Below are 13,446 nucleotides of genomic sequence, written 5' to 3'. Positions count from 1 at the left end.
GTTATGGACATCTTTGTACATTTCCCTTTGTACATGTTGAGTTCGAGGTGTAAATTTAAAGTGGCATATGTGAAAGTGGCCATGCTAATTTCCACTCCCAGCCACAGCCTGTGTTTCTGTCCCTCCACTCTTGTATAAGTAAAGATTGTCAGACTTTCACCAGTGAGTCTAAAATTCTACCTCCTGTCGCAACTGACGTCTTTCTGATTTCTGCCGAATTATGTGTCCTTTGTCGGAATTTCCTCCTTGGTGACTCACTCTTTCATAATCTTGGCCTGTATTTCTATTGGGTTATCTTTGTTATTAATTGCTTGAGGTTCATTCTATATAGTAGGTATTTAATCCTTCATCTGTTTTGTATTTGGGAAATATTAATATCTTGTCCCATTCTGGGAAATACTATTTGCAACCCTGAAAAAAAAATTCTAATTTAAAAATACAAACATAACCTTTTTTGTTTGCAACATAACCCGTTTTAGGAGTATCTTCTTGATTCCACATACTGTTATATCAGGAATAATGAATGCAGAGAAATCATGCCTTTGTCATTCCCAAGTAGGCTGAGACAAGTAAAGACATTTACCAGACAGCTTTCCAGAACGTTTCCTAAGGGAGCTCTGCACACTGTTGCTGGGACCGTCCGCTGGGTGTGGAGGAGCTCTGCACGCTGTTGCTGGGACTGTCCGCTGGGTGTGGAGGAGCTCTGCACGCTGTTGCTGGGACTGTCCGCTGGGTGTGGAGGAGCTCTGCACGCTGTTGCTGGGACTGTCCGCTGGGTGTGGAGGAGCTCTGCACGCTGTTGCTGGGACTGTCCGCTGGGTGTGGAGGAGCTCTGCACGCTGTTGCTGGGACTGTCCGCTGGGTGTGGAGGAGCTCTGCACGCTGTTGCTGGGACCGTCCGCTGGGTGTGGAGGAGCTCTGCACGCTGTTGCTGGGACCGTCCGCTGGGTATGGGAGGAGCTCTGCACACTGTTGCTGGGACCATCCGCTGGGTGTGGAGGAGCTCTGCACGCTGTTGCTGGGACTGTCCGCTGGGTGTGGAGGAGCTCTGCACGCTGTTGCTGGGACTGTCCGCTGGGTGTGGAGGAGCTCTGCACGCTGTTGCTGGGACCGTCCGCTGGGTATGGGAGGAGCTCTGCACACTGTTGCTGGGACCGTCCGCTGGGTGTGGAGGAGCTCTGCACGCTGTTGCTGGGACCGTCCGCTGGGTATGGGAGGAGCTCTGCACACTGTTGCTGGGACAGTCTGCTGGGTGTGGAGGAGCTCTGCACACTGTTGCTGGGACCGTCCGCTGGGTATGGGAGGAGCTCTGCACACTGTTGCTGGGACCGTCCGCTGGGTATGGGAGGAGCTCTGCACACTGTTGCTGGGACAGTCTGCTGGGTGTGGAGGAGCTCTGCACACTGTTGCTGGGACAGTCTGCTGGGTGTGGAGGAGCTCTGCACACTGTTGCTGGGACAGTCTGCTGGGTGTGGAGGAGCTCTGCACACTGTTGCTGGGACCGTCCGCTGGGTATGGGAGGAGCTCTGCACACTGTTGCTGGGACAGTCTGCTGGGTGTGGAGGAGCTCTGCACACTGTTGCTGGGACCGTCCGCTGGGTATGGGAGGAGCTCTGCACACTGTTGCTGGGACAGTCTGCTGGGTGTGGAGGAGCTCTGCACACTGTTGCTGGGACCGTCCGCTGGGTATGGGAGGAGCTCTGCACACTGTTGCTGGGACCGTCCGCTGGGTATGGGAGGAGCTCTGCACACTGTTGCTGGGACAGTCTGCTGGGTGTGGAGGAGCTCTGCACACTGTTGCTGGGACCGTCCGCTGGGTATGGGAGGAGCTCTGCACACTGTTGCTGGGACCATCCGCTGGGTGTGGAGGAGCTCTGCACGCTGTTGCTGGGACTGTCCGCTGGGTGTGGAGGAGCTCTGCACGCTGTTGCTGGGACCGTCCGCTGGGTATGGGAGGAGCTCTGCACACTGTTGCTGGGACCGTCCGCTGGGTGTGGAGGAGCTCTGCACACTGTTGGTGGGACAGTCTACTGGGTGTGGAGGAGCTCTGCACATTGTTGGTGGGACAGTCTGCTGGGTGTGGAGGAGCTCTGCACACTGTTGCTGGGACCGTCCGCTGGGTGTGGAGGAGCTCTGCACATTGTTGGTGGGACAGTCTGCTGGGTGTGGAGGAGCTCTGCACACTGTTGCTGGGACCGTCCGCTGGGTGTGGAGGAGCTCTGCACACTGTTGCTGGGACCGTCCGCTGGGTGTGGAGGAGCTCTGCACACTGTTGCTGGGACCGTCCGCTGGGTGTGGAGGAGCTCTGGGAGATGCAGTATTGGGAAGAGAGTCTACACAGCTGCTGACTTGCCGCTCTTCACGTGGAGCTTCCAAGAGCTCCGATCAGCCCCGCGGAGTCCCTTGTGCACACCTGTCAAAGATGCTCTCTCTCCTGGCATAGCCTTGAGGCCCTAGGCCACCTGCTGCCCTCGCCGTCTTCCATCGAGTGCAGTGGGATGCACTTAACGTGAGTTCTCCGGGATCACCTCCCACAGTCTTTGGCCCTGTAGACAGACATCCTCTGTAATCTCCCCACAGCATGGCCATCTGCTGTCACTGGCACCTCAGCATCTGCAGGGAGCATCTCTGTCCCAGGAAATCTCATCCACCCCAGAGGGTGGTCACCATGGACACCAGCCTTTTCCCAGCACCAAAAGTGTTTTTGTTTGTCTTAAATGTTGTTAACTTCATAATTACTCTTCACGTTAGGGCTTTAAAATACCTTTCCAAAATCCTACAGAGTTTCTCTTTTGAGAGCCATTCTTCATATCCCCATACTAGCCCTCTTTCTTTAATTTTCTTTTAGATTTTTTTTTTTTATTTTTTAAATTGTTACACTAGTACAGATTGTTTCTCCCGTCATAGGGTTTGCAGTCATGAAAAGTGTTGGTAGGGATTATATCTCTGAATAATACTTCTAGATCATTCATTGCATTTTATATTGACAGCTTGCATTGGTGTGGTACATTTGTTATGACTGATGAACCGGTATTGGTACAGCATTATTAACAAATGTTCATAGTTTACACTTGGGTTCACTCTTGTGTTGAACATATTCACTATGTTAAAGAAAATTAAATGTCCATTCCTGACAAGGCTAATTTCATCCTCTCTCAGAGAGTTAAATTTTTCCAGACCCCCACCACCATCTTTTTAATCTGTTGTTTGGAATTACGCTTCTCGTTCCAAAGAAACATTCACGATGGCAGTCAGCATGTAAACTTTCCTAGTGCTTTGAATTTTTAAAGTACCACGTTCTGCATTAAATTGCTCACTTCAAGTTTCCATGCAACTAGAGGGAAAATAGGAGCCTAAAACATCTTCCCATTGGAAATAAAGCAACTTGATTGTCTTCACTATGCTGTTTAAGAAGTACGGTGCTGCTTCTAATACTAAATTCAGATCTGTATGTTTAGTCTAAGTTACAAGAGCTGTAATGACTTCACATGAAACTGTACTTCAGAAGTGAATCCTTACGGATTACACTCAAGTCAAATTAAAGTGGATGGGGCAAACACTTCAATTAACCGGAATCGCTCTACTCGCCCCTCAGTCGTCTGCTCCTCTGTGCGCGTAAGAATCTCTCTACTCGTCCCTCAGCTGTCTGCTCCTCTGTGTGCGTAAAGGCACACTGTCACTGTCACTGGGCCTTTCGTCCTTTTTCATCCTCCTTTCAAAATCATGAAATTCACATTTTGAGTTCTCAAATTAAATTCTGAAACTTTTTTTTATCAACACATAACCATACGTGATATCTCAGAATTAAATATTCAGCATGTTTCAAATGTCAGATTTTATTTTTCATGACAAAATTACCTCACCTTGCAGAGTGACCACGTTCTGCTTGAGTTAGATTTCCAGGTCACAATGCTTTGCATCAGAACTCCCGAGTGTTGATTGTTGGACACGTGATTGCTGCTTTATTTGTTTGGAGAAGGCTCATTAGTTCATCTTACTGCTTTTCACTTTGCTCACTGTTTTTATGAAATCTAACATTCTCAGTCTTTTCTTAGAACAAACCACTAAAAATATGGGAATTTTCAGTTCGGGGCCCCATATCTACCATGAGAACATCCAGATGGAGACCTCTCCTCACCCTGTCTGCACTAGATACAGGCCTTGGCCAGTCACTGGGCTGTAGCTGAAGCCACACGTGGGTTGCACATGGCTGTGGCGGACTCATACAGAGGCAGTGACCCAAGCCTCAGTTTGTCTTCATGCTTCAGGGCTTTGGAGACTTAAGCGAATCATTTATATTTAAGGTATTTTTTTTCTCTTAGGACTTTCTCACTGTTTTTGTGTTTTTAGTGTTTTTTAATTTACAATGCCACATTTAACTCAAAAATGACATGTTGAGAGCTGTAAGTGTGACACCGTGTGCTTGGCTGGGCACAGACACCAAGCAGTATCCCCACCGTTGAGCAGAGGGAAACCAAGCGCATGGCTTGTCCTGCCTGCTGAGGTCAGGATAGGGAAGGACACACGCAGACATGCAGAGACAGAGGGAAATCAATACAAAGCAGTCTTCCCAGCAAAGTATTCGCATAACTTGAAAATGAGACGGAAATGCCAGGGCAAACTTGTAAGTTTGTGCCTTTTTGAAGAAAGGGTAAAGCTGTTAAAATTGGGCAAAGGGTTTGGAAGGCTGCCACAGCCACGTTCTCTGAGGCAGGTGGCACAGGCATCCAGGCATCCTCATGGCACACCTGCTCTGGCCTCACGGCCACCTAGCTGCATCTGGGCCCTCACGCCCTGGTTTGCAGGTGACACAAAAGGCTGCAGAGAGGATGTGATCCACCCAGCACAAACAGCTAGTGAGTGGCAGAAGGTAGCATACCCCACTGAAGGGAAACTGAAATGTCATCTTTTTTCCCTTTCATTTTTCACTGCCCAGCACCAAGGCCCGGGCAATTCCTGGCACATTTTTCTATAGTAGCAGTACGGATTTTCAGCACAGCAAGGGACAGTCTGAAATAAATTTTGTAGGAGTATTTTCATTTAATGTTTTCTAAATGATTAATGAGAACACTTCTACAGTATTTATACCAACCTAGATTTTGGCAGGTCACAACTATACATGGGAATCTTCCAGAAAAATAGATCCACTAGGAATTGTTTTTCCTTACAGATTTTGACTAGCTTCTCCTTTTTTTTTTTTTTTTTTTTTTTTTTTTTTTTTTTCTTTTCCAATGCTCTTTCTCCCTGCAGGAGAAAGATAGGCCTCAGGGCTGGTGTGGAAGCCTTGCATATTTTATCTCACTTGACAACCACCCTCAGCATGGAGGATTTCACTGGGATTCCCAGGGTGGCTCTTCAGAGACAGGGGCTAGGTTTGGTGACTGAGAGAATCAGCTTAAAGGTATTTTTATGTGCATTTACTTAAGACAAAAGTATGAATTACACCAAAGCAGCTTCTGTATGTATCTTGTTGAAGAGGGGAGTGGTTTCCTCGAGCTCGCGGACCCCATAGCTCTCATTGTGTGCACAGGGTGCAGGCCCTCCTGCCCAGCGCCAGGAGCTGCTGAGTAAACGTCAGCTCAGTGAAATTCACACGCCCTACCTGGAGCACACAGGCGGCTTCTCCAGCTGCTTCCGTGTATTGTTTTCATTCTGTGATCCATCTATTTTTTCTAGGAAGGGGTGTTTTTCTTTCTGATTTAATTCCCTACGTTTTTCTCTTTCATATGAAGTTGTAGATATGGTTTTCCTTCGGATTTTTATTCTTTTAAGATTTTTAACCTGTGCGAGACTTTTTCAATGATACAAGTCAATGAGGAGGAAGATCTTCCTCCACATCAGTCTTCACTTTGCTCCAGGTATTGCTAGGAAAGGCACAAACAATGACAGCGTGTTTAAGGAAGAACCTGGCCGGCTTGGATCACCGCTACTGTCATTCTTGGTTTTGCATCTACCTGGGGAGGGCCCAGCTTTTAGGTTCCCACTGAGGGAAGCATGAGAGAGGATTGCTTAGAGGATGCTGCCAGAGCTTCCAGCTGACGGTCTTTGCAGAGCGGCTGCCAAGTGGCCTGGTGGCCGTATGTTGGCAGCTTTGGATGAATTGGGATTAGGGAATGTTTGTTTACTTGATAACCGAGTATCTACAAGGAGAGGTGGCAGCGTGAGGGAATAGTGCCACCATAACGAGGACACAGCCAGCCATCTCTTCCCTGCCACAGAACCCCAGGCAGTCCCCTTCAGGCTGCAGTTTTCCGTCTGGACTGAGGGACTGGCCGGTGGAGCAGGAGGAGCCGATCACCCTCCGTGGGAACGAGGATGCTCAGAAGTTTGAGTTACCGTGGTTTTTATGTTCTTCTTTTTGAGATGGAGTCTAACTCTGTCGCCCAGGCTGGAGCGCAGTGGTGCGATCTCGGCTCGCTGCAACCTCCGCCTCCCAGATTCAAGCAGTCCTCCTGCCTCAGCCTCCAAGTAGCAGGGATCACAGGCGTGCGCCCCACGCCCGGCTAATACTGGTATTTTTGGTAGAGACAGGGTTTTCGCCATGTTGGCCAGGCTGGTCTCGAACTTCCAGCCTCAAGTGATCTGCGCGCCTCAGCCTCCCAAAGTGCTGGGATGACAGGCATGAGCCACCGTGCCCAGCTGAGTTATTAACTGTTCCGTGGGGGGCAGGGGAAGGGCTCATTATCATTTTTTTAAATAACATTAATGTATTTTCTTTTTAAAATGTTAAAATTTAATTCTGAAAGGATTTTGCTACATTAGTGCTAGTTTTAATTGTGATTTTATTCAATATGTCCCCCAGATGTAAGGAAGAAATGGATAAATTTTGTTCACAAAAATATCCTCCCCACCTCCCAAAAGCAGTAGCAATGGGAGCACCTTAGCACGTGGGAGATTTGAAAAGAACCTGGAAGTCAGGTTTGTTGGAGGAGGAGGATCTGACCACAGCTCAACTCCACCTGCTCCAGCAGTGCGGAGTCCACAGGTACAAGCAGGCGTTTGGTCCCCAAGGCCTCACAGAAGTTCAGGCAGAATTTCATCACCTTCTTTTCCCTTAACCCCCATTTAGGCTTTAAACGCCTGTGTGGTTTTTAAAAGGGTGGAGGTAGCAAGGAAACAATATATATCTAATGAGGGACATTTTCCTGTGTGATATGTAATGAATGTGCTATATGTAGTACTGATTACCTGTTATAATTAAGGCAGCGTATACTACTGATTACCTGTTTTAATTTGATCCTAAGGAAGGTCAGTGTGCATTTTGAGACATTAGAAAAATATAATTGATATTACCTGATAACCTTTGAGTTAGCGAATTTTAATTTCACATCAGTGAGGTACTGTTTTAGAGCAGTGCTTCTCCATCTCAGCGTGCGCAGGAGTCACCCAGCCTCTTGTGGTGGGCAGGCCCTGATGCAGCAGGTCTGGGCAGGGCCTGAGATTCTGAAGTTCTGACAAGGACACAGGTGACAAGACTGCAGCTGGTCGGAATGTACCTTTAATCAAGTATTAATATTACTCTTTCAGCTATAGCTGGCCACTATATTTAATAGTATTTCTGACAAAAAAAATACATATTTTAAGTTTCAATTTGAGATCCCAAGAACACAGTCCTTCACCCCAAAGAAATGGATCTGATTTTATCTTTTTTCATGTGGCAGCCCCCATATTTGAACCACGCTCATTAAAAACTCCATTTTCCATCTAATACGTCGGAGAGACCATCTTTATTATATTTTAAATTATATGTGTAGTTAGGTTTATCTTCCCTTTTTGTAATTTACAGAAAAATCGAGTAGAGTTCCATATACCCTCTTTCTTCACAATTTTTAATAACATCTTGCATTTTTACTAGTAAGTAAAAAAATTTTGCATTAGCACAGTACTTTTATTATAATTGATAAACCAATATCGGTACATTGTTATTAAAGTACATAGTTTACCTTAGGGTTCACTCTGTGGGTTGTCCATTCTGTGGGTTTCAACAAATTAATGACATTCCGTGTTCATCGTAGTGTCATGCAGAATAGTTTCACTGCCCTGTGTATTAATCCCCCCACCAGCCCTGGATTAATCCCCCATCACCCCTGGATTAATCCCCCCATCACCCCTGGATTAATCCCCCATCACCCCTGGATTAATCCCCCGTCACCCCTGGATTAACCCCCCATCACCCCTGGATTAATCCCCCAATCCCCCATCACCCCTGGATTAATCCCCCGTCACCCCTGGATCGATCCCCCATCACCCCTGGATTAATCCCCCATCACCCCTGGATTAATCCCCCATCACCCCTGGATCAATCCTCCCAATCCCCCATCACCCCTGGATTAATCCCCCGTCACCCCTGGATTAATCCCCCGTCACCCCTGGATTAATCCCCCCAATCCCCCATCACTCCTGGATTAATCCCCCATCACCCCTGGATCGATCCCCCATCACCCCTGGATTAATCCCCCCAATCCCCCATCACTCCTGGATTAATCCCCCGTCACCCCTGGATTAATCCCCCATCACCCCTGGATTAATCCCCCCAATCCCCCATCGCCCCTGGATTAATCCCCCATCACCCCTGAATTAATACCCCATCGCCCCTGGATTGATCCCCCCCAAATCACCCCTGGATTAACCCCCCACCACCTCTGGGAACTTGGAGTCTTTCCATTGTCTCCATAGTTTCACCTTTTCCAAAGGTCTTATAGTGAGAATCATACGGTGTATGGTCCTCAGGTTGGCTTCGTTCACTTAGGAATGTGCATTTATGGTTCCACTGTCTTTTTCTGGTTGATAGTACATTTATTATCTCTGAATAATATTCCGCTGTGTGTATATACCACAGCTTATTTATCCGTTCCTCTGTTGAAGAATAGAACTTGGTTGCTTCTAGTTTTTGACAATTACGAATAAAGCTGCTATAAACATTCTTTTGCAGGGTTTTGTGTAGACACAAGTTTTCCAATCCTTGGGTAACTCCCTAGGACTGTGATTGCTGGATTTTATGGTAAAAGTATTCTTAGCTTTGTAAATATCTGCCAAGCATCTTCCAAGGCTTTCATACTATTTGGCTTTCCTAAGAGCAATGAATGAGAGTTCCTGTTGATTCACATCCTCAACCAGCCTTTGGTATTGTCATTTTTTGGAGTTTTCACTATTCTGATAGGTGTATAGTGTCATCTCATTGTTTTAATTTGCAGTTCCCTAATGACATATGATGATGAGTATCTTTATATGCTTGTCATTGATAAATCTTTATTGGTGAGGTGTCTGTTCAGATCTGTTGCCCATTTATTAGTTGGGTTATTCGTTTTCTTATTGTCTGTTTTTTGGAGACAGAGTCTCACTCTGTCGCCCAGGCTGGAGTCCAGTTGTGCAGTTATGGCTCACTGCAGCCTCGAGCCCCTGGGCTTAAGCAGTCTTCCCACCTCAACCAACGGAGTAGCTGGGACTGTAGGCACACACCACACCTGGCTAGTTTTTGTGTTTTTTGTAGAAACCAAAAAAAGCAATCAGTTTGCTTCAGCCTCCCCACCTGCTGGGATCACAGGCATCAGCCACCATACCTGGCCTGTTGTTGATTTTTAAGGATTCTTTGTATACGTTGGATACAAGTTCTTTATTAGATAGGTGTTTTACAAATATTTTCTTCCTATCTGTGACTTGTCTCTTCATTACTTTAATACTACGTTTTACAGAGCATATGTTTTTAATTTTAATGAAGTCCAGCTTACTGATTTTTTTCTTTTCATGGATTATGTTTTTGGTGTTGTATCTGAAAGATTATCAACAAACCCAGGTCACCTAGATTTTCATCTGTGTTCTGTTGTAAAAGTTTTATAATTTTTGCACTTTACATGTAGGTCTGTTATTGGAGTTAATTTTTGTGTAAGATGTAAGATCTGTGTCTAGATTCATTTTTTTCATGTGGACGTCCAGTTGTCCCAGCACCATTTTTGGAAAAGCCTGTTCTTTCTCCATTGCATTTCCTTTATTCGTCTGTCACAGATCAAACTGACTATATTTGTGAGGAGCAATTTCTTGTCTTTCTGCTCGGGGCCACAGATCTATTTGTCCGTTCTTTCTCTAGGACCACACAGTCACCCAGTCTTTTTACAGTAGCTTTCGAGTAGCTCTCAAGGTGGGCAGTCTCAGCCCTCCAGATTTGCTCTCTTTAGTGTTGGATATTCTGAGTGTTTTCCTTCTCCATATTAACTTCAGAGTCATTTCGTTGATAACCATGAAATAATTTGCTGGGATTTTGATTGGGGCTGCATCGAATCTGTAGGTCAAGTTGTAAAGAACTGTTGTTTTAGCAGTATTGTCTTCCTGTACATGAATGTGTAATATCTCTTGATTTTTTTCAGCTCTGTGAATTTTTTCATCAGAGTTTTGTAGTTTTCTTCCTACAGCTCTTGTGCTTATTTTGTCCATTTTATACCTAGGGTATTTCACTTATTTATATGGGAAATGATAGTGTGTTTTTAATTTCAAATTCCCATCTTTTATTGGTAGTATCTAGGAAGACAGTTGACTTTTGCATATTGATCTCGTATCCTGTGATCTTTAAACACTTACTAGTTTAGAAGTTTTTTTGTTCTTTGAGATTTTTCTTCATAATTATGTCATTTTAAGCAAATAGTTTTTATTTCCTTCTTCCCACTCTGTGTACCTTTGGTTTTCTTTTCTTGTCATTACATTAGCTCGAACTTCCAGTACAATGTTCAGTGGAAGAGATGAGAGGGAACATTGTTGCTTTATTCATGATCTTAGGGGGAAATCACTGAGTTTCTCACTCTTAAGTATGTTGTTAGCTGCAGTTGTTTTATGATGTCCTTTATCAAGTTGAGGAAGTTTCCCTCTATTCCTAGTTTGCTGAGAGTTTTTATCATGAGCTGGTGCTGGATTTTGTTAAATGCTTTTCTACATCTATGGATAAGATTTTTGTTCTTTAGCCTGTTTGATGTAGTAGATTATGTTAACTGATTTTGGAATGTTAGATCACCCTTGCATACCTGGAATAAATTCTGTCTGGTCATGGTTTATAATTCTTTTTATACATTGTTGGATTTGGTTGCTAATTTTTTGTTGACTTCAGTTCTCTTCGATTCAGTTTGCTAATTTTGTTGAAGATTTTTGCATTTATGTTCATGAGACATATTGGTCTATATTCTTTTTTCTTGTAACATCTTTGTCTGGTTTTGGTATTAGGGTAATGCCAGCCTCATATAAGAAGTTAGAAAGTATTCCTCTGCTTCTGTTTTCGGGAAGAGATTGTGGAGAACTGATATCATTTCTTCCATAAATGTTTGGTGGAATTCACAGTGAAACCATCTGGGTCTGGGGCTTGCTTTTTTGGAAAGGTTTTTCTTTTTCTATCTAAGTTACCAAATGTGTGGACATAGAGCTGTTCGTAATATTCCTTTATTATTCTTTTACTGTCCGTAGGATCCACAGTAATAATCCTTCACTTCTAGTACTAGTTGTTTATGTCTTGTCTTTTTTTGACTAGCCTGGGGAGAGGCTTATTGGTCTTGTCAGAGTTTTATTGGTCTTGTCAAAGAATATGTTTTTGGTTTGGTTGATTTTGTCTATTGATTTCCTGTTTTCAGTTTCACTGATTTCTGCTCTAATTTTTATTATTATATTTTTATTATTATTATTTTATTCTCTACTGCTTACTTTAGGCTTATATTGCTCTTTCTTTCCTTCTAGTTTTCAAAGGTGGAACTGGTTTCAGATCTTTCTTTTCTAGTATATGCATTTAATGCTAAAAAGCTTCCTCTCAGCACTGCTTTTGCTGCATCCCACAAATTTTGATGTTGTATTTTTATTTTCACTTTGTTCAAAATATTTTCACATGTGCTTTTACATCCAGAAGCACCCCCATGTCCATGGGCAGTTGTCAGGGTAAGGGGCAGCTAACTTTCTGCCACTGTCTCAGGTGAAGTGGCAGGAGTCACACAGCCTGTTTTCTCACCATCTACCAAACTGTATTCCAGATCGGAGTATTAACAGCTAGTCTATAAATTGAGATCGGAGTATTAACAGCCAGTCGGTAAATTGAGATCGGAGTATTAACAGCTAGTCTGTAAATTGAGATCAGAGTATTAACAGTCTATAAATTGAGATCGGAGTATTAACAGCTAGTCTATAAATTGAGATCGGAGTATTAACAGCTAGTCTGTAAATTGAGATCGGAGTATTAACAGTCTATAAATTGAGATCGGAGTATTAACAGCCAGTCTGTAAATTGAGATCGGAGTATTAACAGCTAGTCTATAAATTGAGAATGGAGTATTAACAGCCAGTCTGTAAATTGAGATCGGAGTATTAACAGCTAGTCTATAAATTGAGATCGGAGTATTAACAGCCAGTCTGTAAATTGAGAGCGGAGTATTAACATCTAGTCCCAAGTTGGGTTTGAGAACTTCCAGTAGGGGTTTGTTTCTGTGCTTACCTTATAGAGCTTGAAGAGTTCTTGAGCTATTCTCTCCCTTGAGTTAAGTGATCAGCCACATAGGAGTGATTCTGGCCCCTTCTCTACTTGAGACAGAAGGATGGAAGTGACACGGCTTACATATAACTTACCATGTTGGGCTGGTTCCACAGTGACGTGACTTACATATGACTTGCATTGCAGGCCAGTCCCCTGCGTCATTATACTGATGGTCTAGAAATGTTTATTTCTGGGAAACCGAAGTGACTCAGGTTGTAACTTAAGCTCAGCCAGACATTCTCTTGAGATACAGAAATTATTTAGTGGCATCAAAAAAGAAAGTTTAAACATTTTAATTTCAATAATTGTTATCTTTCTTTTCTCCAGCTTATCATCACAGTAAAACTATTTTCCATAGTGTTCTTTAATTTTCATTGTCTTCTTTTTGGACCTTTCTTATTAAAGACCATAACCATAAAGCTCATTTCAGTGTGGTTGTGGCCCATTCTCAGTAATGGTTAATGAATAGACAGATGGATGCACTGAGGCACAGAGATGTTAAGTGGCTTGCAGAAGTCACACGCGTGTTTCCTCACCGTCTTTCAGACTATATTCCAGATCCGAATATTCATCACTTAGGCCTATTTTGAAAAGCACTTTGCTGAATACATGTGATTGCCCTCTGCTGGCATTTCTCTGTTCTTTATCTCATTTATAATCAATGCATGCTATTTGATTTTTTGCTGATTGTTATCTACTTAGTATACATACTACAGATCAAATTCCGAATCCTATTAGAAGAGAACACAATATTAACAATAAGTTTACCTTACCCTGAGAGATGATGCAGCCACATGTGATATGATATAAAGGTGGTTTCTCTTGGGCTTCTTCCTCTTAGCACACTCGTAACCAGGCAGCTCTGGGTGATAGATTTTTCAAGTCCAGCTCCCTTGCCTCCTGTTGAGACAGCTCAGAGGCAGAGCGCAGGCTCCAAGGCCACGTGGAATCCA

General features: G+C 44.1%; 1 protein-coding gene across 24 annotated transcripts in view; it reads left to right on the top strand.

The window, feature by feature from the left end:
• TRAPPC12 (trafficking protein particle complex subunit 12) overlaps nucleotides 1–13,446 on the top strand; it is a 104,884-nt gene that overhangs the window by 52,186 nt on the left and 39,252 nt on the right. The window lies entirely within an intron of this gene.

Source organism: Macaca fascicularis, chromosome 13, assembly GCF_037993035.2.
Source record: "Macaca fascicularis isolate 582-1 chromosome 13, T2T-MFA8v1.1".
NCBI classification, from domain to species: Eukaryota; Metazoa; Chordata; class Mammalia; order Primates; family Cercopithecidae; genus Macaca; species Macaca fascicularis.
This window is presented reverse-complemented; position numbering and strand designations above follow the sequence as displayed.